This window comes from Pseudophryne corroboree, chromosome 2 (assembly GCF_028390025.1).
Source record: "Pseudophryne corroboree isolate aPseCor3 chromosome 2, aPseCor3.hap2, whole genome shotgun sequence".
Lineage (NCBI taxonomy): Eukaryota > Metazoa > Chordata > Amphibia > Anura > Myobatrachidae > Pseudophryne > Pseudophryne corroboree.
This window is the reverse complement of record NC_086445.1, coordinates 353,918,159-353,934,894: the sequence shown is the minus strand read 5'-3', so window position 1 is coordinate 353,934,894 and position 16,736 is coordinate 353,918,159. Positions and strand designations below refer to the sequence as shown.

At 45.8% G+C, this 16,736-nt stretch overlaps 1 protein-coding gene across 5 annotated transcripts in view; it reads right to left on the bottom strand.

Moving 5' to 3' along the window:
* DCUN1D2 (defective in cullin neddylation 1 domain containing 2) overlaps positions 1–16,736 on the bottom strand; it is a 127,179-nt gene that overhangs the window by 100,160 nt on the left and 10,283 nt on the right. The gene's annotated exons all lie outside the window — the stretch shown is intronic.

The window sequence follows — 16,736 nt, the reverse complement described above, 5'->3', positions numbered from 1 at the left end:
GGCGTGAGGTCACTGTGGGATATCGTACAGTGTGTATGCACTATGTCGGCGGCCCGGGAGTAGAGGGAAACGGAAACATTATGCGATATCGCTCACGGAGCGTATTGCTTAGTGTGTACCCACCTTAAGTCTTCCTGCTACAGGGATTAAGTACATGGTGCAAACAGAAGTATTTGTAGGTTGAGCTTTAGACAAAAGCTAGGAACACACCTATACAACCGTTGGGCCAATCAGCCGCCCAATGACTGTATGTGTGTGCATGCTGGAGTAGTAGCAGAAAAAGGCTTAAAACACTCCTGCAAACAGTTGTGAGGTGGTAGTTTATGTAGTGTTCATTCTAGCACCCTGCACCTTTCAAAACATGTGCCGTTCCTCTTTCCTGTCTGGGGAGTCGCTCTCTGCTCTGGTGCTTCTCAGCACACTCTGGTCTGTATTTCAGTGCTGAGATACAGACCAGAGTGTTCTGAGAAGCACCAGAGAGCGACACCCCAGGCAGGAAAGAAGAACTGCATGGATTTTGAAAGGTGCAGGGTGCTAGAATGAACACTAGTTTATGTTCAGTTTAAATAAGAATTTACTTACCGATAATTCTATTTCTCGTAGTCCGTAGTGGATGCTGGGAACTCCGTAAGGACCATGGGGAATAGCGGCTCCGCAGGAGACTGGGCACAAAAGTAAAGCTTTAGGACTACTTGGTGTGCACTGGCTCCTCCCCCTATGACCCTCCTCCAAGCCTCAGTTAGGATACTGTGCCCGGACGAGCGTACACAATAAGGAAGGATTTATGAATCCCTGGTAAGACTCATACCAGCCACACCAATCACACCGTACAACCTGTGATCTGAACCCAGTTAACAGCATGATAACAGAGGAGCCTCTGGATAGATGGCTCACAACAACAATAACCCGATTTAGTTAACAATAACTATGTACAAGTATTGCAGACAATCCGCACTTGGGATGGGCGCCCAGCATCCACTACGGACTACGAGAAATAGAATTATCGGTAAGTAAAGTCTTATTTTCTCTGACGTCCTAGTGGATGCTGGGAACTCCGTAAGGACCATGGGGATTATACCAAAGCTCCCAAACGGGCGGGAGAGTGCGGATGACTCTGCAGCACCGAATGAGAGAACTCCAGGTCCTCCTCAGCCAGGGTATCAAATTTGTAGAATTTTGCAAACGTGTTTGCCCCTGACAAAGTAGCTGCTCGGCAAAGTTGTAAAGCCGAGACCCCTCGGGCAGCCGCCCAAGATGAGCCCACCTTCCTTGTGGAAAGGGCTTTTACAGATTTTGGCTGTGGCAGGCCTGCCACAGAATGTGCAAGCTGAATTGTATTACAAATCCAACGAGCAATAGTCTGCTTAAAAGCAGGAGCACCCAACTTGTTGGGTGCATACAGGATAAACAGTGAGTCAGATTTTCTGACACCAGCCGTCCTGGAAACATATATTTTCAGGGCCCTGACTATGTCCAACAACTTGGAGTCCTCCAAGTCACTAGTAGCCGCAGGTACCACAATAGGTTGGTTCAGATGAAACGCTGAAACCACCTTAGGGAGAAAATGAGGACGAGACCTCAATTCCGCCCTGTCTGAATGGAAGATCAGATAAGGGCTTTTACAGGATAAAGCCGCCCATTCTGACACGCGCCAGGCCGAGGCCAGGGCCAACAGCATGACCACTTTCCATGTGAGATATTTTAACTCCACAGATTCAAGTGGTTCAAACCATTGTGACTTTAGGAACCCCAAAACTACATTGAGATCCCAAGGTGCCACTGGAGGCACAAAAAGGAGGCTGTATATGCAGTACCCCTTTTACAAACGTCTGAACTTCAGGAACTGAAGCTAGTTCTTTCTGGAAGAAAATTGACAGGGCCGAAATTTGAACCTTAATGGACCCCAATTTTAGGCCCATAGACACTCCTGTTTGCAGGAAATGCAGGAATCGACCTAGTTGAAATTCCTCCATCGGGGCCTTACTGGCCTCGCACCACGCAACATATTTTCGCCAAATGCGGTGATAATGCTTTGCGGTTACATCCTTCCTGGCTTTGATCAGGGTAGGGATGACTTCATCCGGAATGCCTTTTTCCTTCAGGATCCGGCGTTCAACCGCCCTGCCGTCAAACGCAGCCGCGGTAAGTCTTGGAATAGACAGGGTCCTTGATGGAGCAGGTCCCTTCTTAGAGGTAGAGGCCACGGGTCCTCCGTGAGCATCTCTTGAAGTTCCGGGTACCAAGTCCTTCTTGGCCAATCCGGAGCCACGAGTATAGTTCTTACTCCCCTCCGTCTTATAATTCTCAGTACTTTTGGTAAGAGAGGAAGAGGAGGGGACACATACACTGACTGGTACACCCACGGTGTTACCAGAGCGTCCACAGCTACTGCCTGAGGGTCCCTTGACCTGGCACAATACCTGTCCAATTTTTTGTTTAGGCGGGACGCCATCATGTCCACCTTTGGTTTTTCCCAACGGTTTACAATCATGTGGAAGACTTCTGCTGAGGAAGTCTGTTTCCCAGTTGTTCACTCCCGGAATGAACACTGCTGACAATGCTATCACATGATTTTCCGCCCAGCAAAAAATCCTAGCAGCTTCTGCCATTGCCCTCCTGCTTCTTGTGCCGCCCTGTCTGTCTACGTGGGCGACTGCCGTGATGTTGTTCGACTGGATCAGCACCGGCTGACCTTAAAGCAGAGGTCTTGCTAGGCTTAGGGCATTGTAAATGGCCCTTAGCTCCAAGATATTTATGTGAAGTGATGTCTCCAGGCTTGACCACAAGCCCTGGAAATTTCTTCCCTGTGTGACTGCTCCCCAGCCTCGCAGGCTGGCATCCGTGGTCACCAGGACCCAGTCCTGAATGCCGAATCTGCGCCCTCTAGAAGATGAGCACTCTGCAACCACCACAGAAGAGACACCCTTGTCTTTGGTGACAGGGTTATCCGCTGATGCATCTGAAGATGCGATCCGGACCATTTTTCCAGCAGGTCCCACTGGAAAGTTCTTGCGTGGAATCTGCCGAATGGAATTGCTTCGTAGGAAGCCACCATTATTTCCCAGGACCCTTGTGCACTGATGCACTGACACTTGGCCTGGTTTTAGGAGATTTCTGACTAGTTCGGATAACTCCCTGGCTTTCTCCTCCTGGAGAAACACCTTTTTCTGGACTGTGTCCAGGATCATCCTTAGGAATAGAAGACGTGTCGTCGGGATCAGCTGCGATTTTGGAATATTAAGAATCCAACCGTGCTGCCGCAACACTACTTGAGATAGTGCTACCCCGACTACCAACTGTTCCCTGGATCTTGCCCTTATCCGGAGATCGTCCAAGTAAGGGATAATTAAAACTCCCTTCCTTCGAAGGAGTATCATCATTTCGGCCATTACTTTGGTAAAGACCCGGGGTGCCGTGGACAAACCAAACGGCAGCGTCTGAAACCGATAGTGACAGTTCTGTACCACAAACCTGAGGTACCCTTGGTGAGAAGGGTAAATTGGGACATGGAGATAAGCATCCTTGATGTCCAGAGGCACCATATAATCCCCTTCTTCCAGGTTTGCAATCACCGCTCTGAGTGACTCCATCTTGAATTTGAACCTTTGTATGTAAGTGTTCAAGGATTTCAGATTTAAATTAGGTCTCACCGAGCCGTCCGGCTTCGGTACCACAAACAGCGTGGAATAATACCCCTTTCCCTGTTGTAGGAGGGGTACCTTGATTATCACCTGCTGGGAATACAGCTTGTGAATGGCTTCCCATACCGCCTCCCTGTCGGAGGGAGACGTCGGTAAAGCAGACTTTAGGAAACGGCGAAGGGGAGACGTCTCGAATTCCAATTTGTACCCTTGAGATACCACCTGAAGGATCCAGGGGTCCACCTGTGAGTGAGCCCACTGCACGCTGAAATTTTTGAGACGGGCCCCCACCGTGCCTGAGTCCACTTGTAAAGCCCCAGCGTCATGCTGAGGACTTGGCAGAAAACGGGAGAGGGCTTCTGTTCCTGGGAACTGGCTGTTTGCTGCAGCCTTTTTCCTCTCCCTCTGCCACGGGGCAGAAATGAGGAGCCTTTTGCCCGCTTGCCCTTAAGGGGCCCAAAGGACTGCGCCTGATAATACGGCGTCTTCTTATGTTGAGAGGCTACCTGGGGTAAAAATGTGGATTTCCCAGCCGTTGCCGTGGCCACCAGGTCTGTTAGACCTACCCCAAATAACTCCCCCCTTTTATAAGGCGATGCTTCCATATGCCTTTTGGAATCAGCATCACCTGACCACTGTCTTGTCCATAACCCTCTTCTGGCAGAAATGGACAGCGCACTTACTCTTGATGCCAGTCGGCAAATATCCCTCTGTGCATCATGCATATATAGAAATGCATCTTTTAAATGCTCTATAGTCAGTAATATACTGTCCCTATCTAGGGTATCAATATTGTCAGTCAGGGAATCCGACCAAGCCACCCCAGCACTGCACATCCAGGCTGAGGCGATTGCTGGTCGCAGTATCACACCCGTGTGAGTGTATATACATTTTACTGCTTTCTGTCAGCAGGTTCCTTAAGGGCGGCCGTAGCCGGGGACGGTAGTGCCACCTGTTTAGACAAGCGTGTGAGCGCTTTATTCACCCTAGGGGGTGTTTCCCAACGTGCCCTATCCTCTGGCGGGAAGGGGTATGATGCTAATAACTTTTTAGGAATTAACAGTTTTTATCGGGGGAAACCCACGCATCATCACACACTTCATTTAATTCCTCAGATGCAGGAAAAACTACAGGCAGTTTTTTCTCACCCAACATAATACCCTTTTTAGTGGTACTGGTATTATCAGAAATGTGTAAAAACATTTTCCATAGCCTCAATCATGTAACGTGTGGCCCTACTGGAAGTCACATTCGTCTCTTAATCGTCGACACTGGAGTCAGTATCCGTGTCGGCGTCTGTATCTGCCATCTGCGGTAACGGGCGTTTTAGAGCCCCTGATGGCTTTTGAGACCCCTGGACAGGCACAGGCTGAGTCGCCGGCTGTCTCATGTCATCAATCTTTTGTAAAGAGCTGACACTGTCACATATTCCTTCCATAAGCTCATCCACTCAGGTGTCGACTCCCTAGGGGGTGACATCTCTGTTACAGGCAATTTCTCCGCCTCCACATCATTTTCCTCCTCACACATGTCGACACAACGTACCGACACACAGCACACACACAGGGAATGCTCTGATAGAGGACAGGACCCCACTAGCCCTTTGGGGAGACAGAGGGAGAGTATGCCAGCACACACCAGAGCGCTATATATATATATATATATACACAGGGATAACCTTATATAAGTGTTTTCCCCCTTATAGCTGCTGTATTGTTATACTGCGCCTAATTAGTGCCCCCCTCTCTTTTTTAACCCCTTTCTGTAGTGTAGTAACTGCAGGGGAGAGCCAGGGAGCTTCCCTCCAACGGAGCTGTGAGAGAAAATGGCGCCAGTGTGCTGAGGAGATAGGCTCCGCCCCCTTCTCGGCTGCCTTTTCTCCCGTTTTTCTGTGGAATCTGGCAGGGGTTAAAATTCATCCATATAGCCCTGGGGGCTATATGTGATGTATTTTCGCCAGCCAAGGTGTTTTACATTGCTGCTCAGGGCGCCCCCCCCTAGCGCCCTGCACCCTCAGTGACCGGAGTGTGAAGTGTGCCTGAGTAACAATGGCGCACAGCTGCAGTGCTGTGCGCTACCTTGTTGAAGACAGATGTCTTCTGCCGCCGCTTTTTCCGGACCTTTTCTTGCTTCTGGCTCTGTAAGGGGGCCGGCGGCGCGGCTCTGGGACCGAGCTCCGAGGCTGGGCCTGTGTTCGGTCCCTCTGGAGCTAATGGTGTCCAGTAGCCTAAGAAGCCCAATCCACTCTGCACGCAGGTGAGTTCGCTTCTTCTCCCCTTAGTCCCTCGATGCAGTGAGCCTGTTGCCAGCAGGTCTCACTGAAAATAAAAAACCTAAAACTAAACTTTCACTAAGAAGCTCAGGAGAGCCCCTAGTGTGCACCCTTCTCGGCCGGGCACAAAAATCTAACTGAGGCTTGGAGGAGGGTCATAGGGGGAGGAGCCAGTGCACACCAGGTAGTCCTAAAGCTTTACTTTTGTGCCCAGTCTCCTGCGGAGCCGCTATTCCCCATGGTCCTTACGGAGTTCCCAGCATCCACTAGGACGTCAGAGAAATATTTAAACTGCTGACCTCCCAATCCCATAGAAGGAGCTATTTCTAGCAGTGTATGCAGGAGTCACACTGATCAGATGTAACTGATCTGCAGAGTGATCGATGTAGTGTGTACCCAGCTTAACACTACTTCCGATCTATGTAAGCAGAGACAGAAGCTAGTATAGAGTCTGACGTGATAATGAACTGCCACTAAAATAGGGTGGATATTAGATATGCCATACATTTCTTACACAGGATGCAGTCAATATACCGGCTGTCGGGATCCCGGCGTTCAGGAGACAGACGCCAGAATCCCGACAGCCACTGATATACCGACGGGCAGAATCCCAACACACGCTGGGTATTCCCACTCGGTTGGTGCGACCACGCCACCAACCGAGTGGGAATAGAATCTGTGGCGAGCGAAGCAAGCCAGCTGACCTGGTGCTTGGCGAGCGCAGCGAGACCCCAAGGGGACTCGCTGCCGGAGCTCTGGCAGATGGGATGCCGCTGTCGGTATAGTGATTGCTGGCAACCCGTCTGCCAGGATATCATATGTATCCCCAATTACACTATAATGAACAGAAGCAGTAGCCATAGTAGGCAATAATTCCCAAGATAACTGCAAAGTACATGATGGCATGCCTGCAGTGAACACAAAAAAGTCAATGAATGAGTTTTCAAAATAAAACAAGGCATGTTTTTCTACATATTGCAGATTTCATTTAGATCTACAGCTAATATACATTTTGATAATTGTTTTCCTTTCATTTCAAGCAGCGCCGTAACTAGGGCTGTGCGGATGGGGCCTCGCACACAGCGCATTTGCTGTGGGGGCGCACTGTCCGCAATGACACCGATTGGCCACCCGTGTTATTTGTCCAGTGCATATTACTAGAACAGCCGCAGCGCTTGGCAGATAGTGACAAGAGCGTCCCCCCCCCCAATGTGCTCCACCCATCTTCCCTGTCCTCTTCTGTTATGTGAGAAGGGGACTTCCGGGTACAGGAGCCGGCCCGGCGGATACATCTCTCCCCGCGCAGGACCCCCACACAGCAGTGTTTTCGGCACACGTTTCTCCAGCTCAGTATGACTGGCGGAACAGCCGGAGGCTCAGGTAAGGAACCCAGAACTGGCTTACTGGCTGCGGCTGAAGCGGGAGGTGCATTGAGTTGTGGGATCGGGTAAGGGGACATAGCCGCGGTTCTGACCTGCCACGGAGTAGGAGACGCAGCTGCTACTGTATGTATGTGCTGCTGAGGGGGCACAAGGGGGGGAGGGGGGGGGGGCTCAGGGGCCAGGTGTTTGCTATGCACAAGGCAGAGGTGGGATGAGGAAGCTGTGTACTGGGGGGGGAGAGAGCTCTTGACTCTGACGAGTATTGGGAGGGTGCCTGCCGCTACTTATGAGTATTGGGGAGGAGGAAGAGGGTATTTATGACCATTAGTATGTGTTTTTGGCTGCTGCTGATGTCATTGAGGAGGGGGCTGTTTGCATCTCTATTTTATCCCATCCACCTAGCCTCTTAAAAATGTATATATATATATATATATATATATATATATATTTATATTAAAATTGTGGCGCCACTCATGAGACTTGCTGCAAAATTTAGGATTTAATACGTCCTACATATGTTGTTTCGAGCACATGCCCATTGTCAGGGATCCCCTGACGACGGGCATGTGCCCGAAATATTTGTAGGATGTATTAAATACTAAAGTTTGCAGAAAGTCTCATGAGTGGCGCCACAATTTTCTTCTATGTGAGCTGCCGCCATACCGTGGGAGGGCACCAGAGCATATACGCAATTATATAAAGGGTGAGTGCCGGGTCTATATATATATTTATATATATATATATATATATTCTCATCTGTCTCTCTCTCTTGTCTCCTATGTGTGTGTGTTTATCCTGCCTCTGTCCCTCTCTCGTCTTTTGTGTGTGCTTCTGTCTCTCTCCCGCCTCTGCCTCTCTGTCCTGTGTGTATGTCTCCTGTCTCTCTCCTGTGTCTCATGCGTGTCTGTGTGGGTCTCTTTCCCCAAGTCTCTCTCTTTCTCTCTCTGAACATGATATACTAAGGGGAAAAATGCAGTAAAAGCTCAATTTTTCAGGGGGTTACCGCATTTCCATATGCACTAAGGCCCTCTATCCCTAGGCTTTGTTCCAGAGGGTAGCATCAGCGAAAGCTGGCAAAACCTTATAGAAGCCTATGGGCTTCTTTCTGCATTGTGCTGTGAGAGGGATCCATTAGTATCCCTCCTAGAATCCCTCGCGTCTGATGTGTCCCTCTGCGCATATGCAAACAGACTCCCGGGGCTGATACCCGAAAGTCCAGTAACCGGCGCTCATCGAAAAGGGCAGCGCTTATAGGAAAAGATGTCCTTTGCGGAACTAATCGTATACGTTAGTACATATGTGATTAGTACCACAGTGGTGCAGATGCGGTGTGTGGTGGAATGTATTTCGCCTTCCGAGTGTATCCAGCCCTCTTTCCCCATGTCTCTCTCTCTCCACCATGTCTCTCTCTACCCATGTCCCTCTCTCTCTCTCTCTTCCCCGTGTCTCTCTTTCCTCATGTCTCTCTTACTCTTTCCCCATGTCTCACTCACTCTTTCCCCATGTCTCTCTTGTCTCCTGTGCGTGCCTCTGTCTCTCCTATCTCTCTCCTGTGTGTGTTTCTTCTGCCTCTCTCTCCTGTCTCTGTGTCTCTGTGTGTGTGTGTCTCTCTCTTTCCTCATTTGTCTGTCTCTCTTTCTTTTCCCATGTGTGTCTTTCCCTATGTCTCTTTTGCCTCTGACACCTGCTTCCACCTGGCCATTAGTGCAGATGGCATCTCACCAGGACTCTGCTCTACTGTGGCGTAAAATTTATAAGGGGCTCTACTGTGGTGTAACGTGTATAAGGGGTACTACTGTGTGGTGTACTGTGAGTATTGGACGCTACTGTGCAGTGTAATGGGACTGGTGGATCCCCTTGTGCTGTGTAACGGGTCTGACGGATACTACTGTGTGGTGTAACGTGACTAACGGATGCTACTATGTGGTATAATGGGACTAATGAATGCTACTGTGCGGTGTAATGGGACTAGCAGATGCTACTGTGTGTTGTAATGGGACTAACGGATGCTACTGTGTGATATAATGGGATTTACGGATGCTACTGTTCTGTAACTAACGGACGCTACTGTGTGGTATAATGTGACTAATGGATACTACTGTGCGGTGTAATGTGAATTGGTACCATTCTGTGGCCCCATAACTTCCCCATAAAGCCACACCCCTATATTTTGGGCACATGCCATTCCTATTTTAAATATGGGGGAAGAGGGAGCACCAATTCTCAATCTGGCACAGGGCACCAAAATGTCTAGTTACGCATATGCCTGTCGTAATGTGTAAAAGGAGGATTCTGCCTGCCGTAATGTGTAAAAAGGGGGACTCTGCCTGCCATAATGTGTAAAAAAAGGGCTCTGCCTGCTGTAATGTGTAAAAAGAGGGCTCTGCCTGCTGTAATGTGTAAAAAGAGGGCTCTGCCTGCTGTAATGTGTAAAAAGAGGCTCTACCTGGTGTAGTGGCGCTACTGGGCAGCGTAATTGGAATAATGGAGACTACTGTGCCACGCCCCTATATTTTTGGCGTGCGCTTACGCTACGCACTGTCCCTATTTTGAATAAAGGGGGGGGGCGCCGATGCCATTTCTTGCACACAGCGCTAAAATGTCTAGTTACGGCACTGATTTCAAGAATGCAACATGGCTGAACAGAAAACCTCAAGGTACAGTATGTGTGCGCGGTGGTGTATGCATTACAAAGACACACACATTACTACTTGCTTGTATAGATGAGCTACTGAACTACAAACACAGAATTCACAATATACTGAAAGCAAAACATGACAAGAACTGAAAAAGATTAAGTAAGAAATGTACAAAACATATCTGACTTCCAAACAACTGACACTCCCTACAGTGCGACAATTATTCACCAAGATCTCTGCAATGTTACAAAAAAGGGTCAGCATTCATATGGGCCATTTCAATCATATGACGTCTGCAAAAGCAAACTCTCATCACGAAACTCACACACATCATGGCAATGCACACACCTGCAAAATGCGAGATTCAATTTGAATTGGCAATGTGGAACTCACAGCAAGGCAGCTTAACATTTCTACAAAAGGCAGAAATGCATGAAAAGGTGGGAAAAATCATTCCAGACCTATAAAAGTGTCAGGACCATATATAGGAGGCGATTAGTCCCCAAAAGGAATGTACTGGAGAAAAAAGATAAGCCACAATTGTTTTTCAGTAAAATGTAAATCTTTAAACAGTTTTCTGTACCTTAACAGTATTGTAATGTGATTTTTCAGTGTAAAAGTTGCAAAAAGAAAACAGCTACATCTGAAAATTCTAAAACGTCTCTCACATCAATACAACACATACATGTCACAAAACATTTAATCCATACTGGGGTTGATTTAACCGATTGTGAAGTTAATAGAGCCGGGAAAGTGGTCCTGGTGCTATTCAATTCAGCAAGCTGCTTTGTCCGAGAATGCCCATACGCGTGCCCTAAACAGGGTGTTTAGGAGCAAGAACAAGCACTCTACGACATAAGTGCACCGCCATGATGCTGTTTGTTCCGCGCAAGGGCACAAAACAACATTGCGGCACTAGTTTTGTTGAATTTCTGCTCGCACCCCCGGAGGGATACAATATGAGTTTGGAATTGCATTATAAATTTAATTCGCTGTGAAGACAACTCGCAAGACCCAACTTGTGCCTACTTTAATTGACCTCAAACTCAGAGACAAGTCCATATCAGAAGAAACTGGGAAATTAATGTAGATTTCAAAGTATATTGGAAAGCTGAAATTCACAACCAAAATCCGTTGTTTCTTAGGATACAAAATGGAATGTTATATGGGAGAAGCTACAAACCTCCCAAGACACTTCCTCATTTTGGCAGACAGTCCTGATTAATGGACTTCAAAGGAACGGGAGCTCTCCCAAATGTAGGAGTATCTAGGGTAGGGTCAATTTTGTCCAGATTTGCATGTCTAAATGTTGCTTGGCATGGTGCTTGCAGGGATAGTCAACATGCACAGCCACAGTTTTAGCATGCCCTAGTAGCAAATCTTTGGCATGGCATGCTGGTTAGTATAGTTCCACAGCAGCTGGAGAGCCACATGTTGAAAACCTGTTAAAGTGTTCATCTTATGCACACACTTAGAAGACAGAAGGCATTACAGAAAGTGTGATATTTATGGTTCCAAATGTAACTAAGAGCCCGATTCATTACCAATTGCAAATGTGGGATTGCACCCATTAAGCAATTATCGGTTAAACTGCGCGTGCACCAATGGCAAAATGCGATCACCATGCGTATGCAGCCTAAGTGAATGCATTCTGATTGATAGGAAGTGACCATTTGTGGGTGGTAACACGGCATTTGTGGGGAGAGGTGGGGAAAACCCAGGTGTGTCATGGCCGCTTTCGGGGCATGTATGTGACAGCATCTGTGAACACTGCATTCAGAAACATGGCGCCCAGTGTGACTGCCTTCTCATTAATTTGAGTATACTGGGGTCAGTCAGACACAAATGTTGGTGTCCTTTTTTTTGCATATGCTTTGCGAATCTGCTGCCTACGCAGATTTGCGAATGCATCGGTGGGCATCTTTTATCCTTTCTGGGCGGCTTTCACATGCAAATTTTAGCAACAGAAGATTTGTAAACATCGCTATCGCAGCCCCAATAGCTATCCATAACGAATCAGGCCCTAAGAGCACAAAGGCTCCAACAGGAAGACATACTAGATGTGACTTACCCATTGCATTCCCATCTAGAGGGCAGTTTAGTGGTGTGAATAGAAGTGCATTAAACATGCCCCCTTTCCCCCCTGCTTTTCGTGCTTGCTATAGAGCCATTGGCTATTGCGCTCAGATACTCCCCATTATATCAGGGTATTGTTTTAGGCGATACGGATTGCCATATGTCCTTATTTGCGGATGACATGGACTATACCATTCTTATCCTGAATACTCTGTCCCGATTATACTTGACATCATAACTCAGTTTGGAAGTTTCTCAGGATACAAAATTAAATGTTGCGAAATCTTAACTACTATTGCTCAGTGGCCCTCGGACCAATTTATTTGAGACTGATGATACAGACTATTAAAATGATCGATTCAAAGATCAAATATTTGGGCATACATATCCCTGCCAATCTGGAGAATCTTTATAGATTTAATTACACTCCGCTCATCCCCGGCTTGGAAAAATCTTTGGAAAGATGGCATAATCTCCCGTTATCCCTTCTGGGCCGACTGGAGGTGGTTAAAACAGTCTTGTTCCCTAAGCTAATTTATGCTTTGCAGATGTTACCAATCAAATTGACGGTACGAGACGTCAAACATATAATGACAATATGTAGCCGCTTTATATGGAACGCCAAAAAACCTAGAGTCTCACTGGCTAAATTACAGATGCCCAAAGGACAGGGAGGTTTGGGCCTTCCAAATCTCACCTACTATTCACGTGCACTGCTGTTTAGGTATGCCATAGACTGGCTGATGGTTAGTAATCTTTTCTCTGAAGCTTCGGTAGATTGTGCCATTCACACCGGGAGCACTTCTCCATACCCCCAAGTCTGATATTCCCAAACATATTTACAATAACTTGTTTTTTAAAGACACCTATGAAGCCTGGTGCTTTATAAACACGAAATTACAACATAACCCATATAGCTCTCCTTAGATTCCCTTCTGGGGCAACCCAATGTTTACCCCGGGCCTAGACAACACTATTTTCCGCAGCCTCGCATTGAAAGGTATTAAAGCAATAGCCCAGGTTTTTGATCCAGGAGGCCGTCTATTGTCATTTCATGATCTCCAGCTCACCTATGGCCTCCCAAATTCATATTATTTCATATTTCTAGATAACCCATTATGTACGATCACTCCCACCGATGCTATTTTCTCCCCTTACTCCTGATCCATTGGTCCCTATCTTCACCAATTTTATGAAGGGTAAATACAAACCCAGAGCAATATATTCACTGCTCTTGAAACCGTTTTCAATTCCCTTGAGACATGAAGTGACTATGGCATGGAATAGGGATATACCCTTAATTCAACATGATGATGTCGTATTTAAATATTATGAGGAGAATGCCCTTCGCATGGTGCACTCCTCTATGCTTCAAGAAGTAAACGTAAAAACAGTATACAGAGCTTGTGTGTCCCAAAGCCAGAGGAGACACTATGTTCAGGAGGCATCTGGAAGATGCCCGGAATGCGGCTCCTCCTCGGCCACCCTGTATAATAACCTATGGTCATGTGGGTATGTTTAATAATTCTGGTTCAAGATCATATATTAATATCAACTATGACGTATCTGTATCTTTACAGCCTACTGCGTTGCTTTTTGCTAACTTTGATGTGTGGAATATTGTTCACTCTCATAGACCTCTAATCCCTTTTTTGACTTTGGTGGTTACGGTGGAAAAGAAGGTGATCCTAAATACCTGGCTCTCTAGACATGTTCCCACAGTACGTAAGGTTGAAGACTTGCTACAATCCATTACGTACTACGATAGGTACGATATACAACCTAACACGCTGAAAACGTTTGATGTCTTTTTATGTAAATGGGGCCCTTTTATTCGTACTAAATCTCCCCAAATGCAGTCCCAGATTTTGGAATCCATTTTTCGCTCCTCAGCTAACCTGGAATAACAATGATTCAGATTTATTATTGTTCCCACTATATATATATATATATATATATATATATATACAAGTATTCTCTCAAAATTCTTCATGTTGTACTATATTAATAATTGAATGTGAATTTATGTGGGGATACGGATTATTATCCTTTATTTATATGGCGCCACAAGGGTTCCGCAGCGCCCAATTACAGAGTACATGAATAATCAAACAGGAAAACAGCAACTTACAGTTGATGACAGTATAAGACAAGTACAGGGTAAATACACATAGTTACATCAGCAGATGACACTGGAATAAGTATCAGGTGGCAGAAGACTGCTGGATGTGGTGCAGTTGAAGATTATTAAAGTAAGAAAGGATAAGCACATGAGGGAAGAGGGCTCTACTCGTGAGAGCTTACATTCTAAAGGGGAGGGGTAGACAGACAGGGGTGACACAGATGGGGTACATGGAGAGTGTAGAACGGATGACTTGAGACTGGCCTCCGCCCCTTTAAGAAGGTTTTTTGTTGCGGCATTTATCAGGCACTGTTGTTTATCTTCCACATTAGAGCTATATTGTCCGAGGATTTGGAAAATACTGGTATTTGAACTTCCTGTTTATACTGACCATATTATCCGCCCCCCCCCGGATTTGTATATTTAAATTGACAATTATACATAACCTCTTGGGCTGTGTCTAATCCCTATTATGAACCTGACGACTAAGTTTGCTCTTTCCCCATTGCCTGACTATATGCAAATACCCACTATGTGCCTTTTTGTTTTTTCTCTCTTGATGTAAATGTTGATTTATATGCTGTAACAAGAATTAAAAAAAAAAAAATTCTATATATATATATATATATATATATATATATATAAAATAAATCTAAAAGTGCATTAAAGTATAGGATTATACATAGAAAGCCAGAATGGGCGCAATGCATCAAGACTGGGATACCCTGTTCATTGCAAAACAACTGTGCACGCATCAAATAATGAAGGTTTAGGTTTTTGTGAAGTCTTTCCATTACAGAAGTTTGGAAACATACTTGCTTAAACCAGGGCCGGCTCAGGGTCTTTGAGCGCCCCGGGCGGCCATAGGGGGCGTGGCTTCATACAGGGGGCGTGGTCAGTTACGCCCCCTGTACAGTAGTAGCGCCGCTGAAACGATGTGCGGTGACATCATCGCACACAGCAAAGGTCCTCTCCATGAAGGAAAACTAGACGCTATGCGTCTAGTTCCCTTCGTGTAGAGGACCTTTGCTGTGCGGTGCGCGATGACGTCAACGCGCACCGCACATCATTACAGAAAAGGTCCTCTCCACGAAGGGAAACTAGCAGGGGGCACAGCAGCAGCGGATCTTGCCGTGGTGCGGCTCCCTCCGGAAGGCGGCACCCCGGGCAAAAGTCCTGCTTGCCCGTGGCAAGATCCGCTACTGGCTTAAACCCTACACTGCTGAATGTTCTCACCCCTATGCTGAAATAACTTTTCCACATTTGCTCTCGTCCCATTACAACATCAACAGCAATGTTTTGGTTTTTTTGTTTGTTTATTACCCACGCAATCTTTTTTGCTAGGAGAATTGTTTGTTTCAGAAAATACTATGCCTTGTGTGTTCACTGTAACACTTTAAATAAAATGTAATTAAAATGGCCAAAAAAAAAGAAAAGTTTTTTTATTGAAGTTTCAAAATACGGTAATGAATAAAAGGATATACAAATGACAGTAATTGCGCAATAGAAAACTCTAGGCCGTTTCAAGAAAGTGTACAAAAAAGCAAATGTATCTCTTTTTATTTTTACATTGTGTATCTTCTACTTTATTTGTTAAGGGGCCTACACACTGGCCGATGTGTGCGGCCGATATAAACAATCTCGTTCAGCAATGAACAAGAAATTGTTCATATCTTTCAGTGTGTAGGCACCAACGATCAATGATGAACGAGGCACGGCCCCGAGCTCATTCGTTGGCGTCAGCTCATCTATGCCTGCAAGCCAATATGGACAATATCGTCCATATTAGCATGCAGGGCTATGGGCCGGGTGACATCAGGGAGTGAAGAAACTTCAAACCCCCCCCATCCCGGGTCGTACGTATCAGCCATCGGGCACCGCTGCGGCAAATCTCCAGTGTGTAGGGCCCACTACTCTGTAACTTCTAAACTGCAACTAATGATCAGACATTAAGCATTAAGGCCTTCCTCTTTCAAATGTGGGTACCCCTGAACACAGTTCAAATTTGAATGTTAAACTTTCACGCATATTGCCCGTTAATTTCATTTATCGCCTGTTATCAGTTGTTAACTTAGAAAATAGGTGTTAAGTGTTTCACTATAATTACTGCTGGTTTTTTCACGTGTTAAGTACAGGTGAAAATGGAAAAAAAAGATGTTTTTTTTTGTTTTGTTTTTAAATTGTGTCAAATGTGTTACAAGCATTTTTCTAAAACCGTAAAAAAATAATATAATATATTATATATATATATATATATATATATATAATAAAAATAATAAAAAAAGGATAGAAAGCAAGTGCGTTTCTGCGAAATAAATGCTCTATTTAAATGAGGGGTTCATAAAAATGCACATATGTATACTGCCTTCCTACCTCTTTGACTGTTTGTTATTACCCGTTTTGAATGTATCAATGCTGTTTCCAACTGTAAAGTGTAAAGGAATTTGCTGCACTATATAAGAAACTATTAATATATAAATATAGGCGACATTTCAAACCACTTTTTAAAAAAGAAAAACACACACCTGCTATCTTACAAACATGTCGCATACAGCACCCTCATACACCTGCCCCGCATCAATTGGCCCATTTTCCTGCATTCTG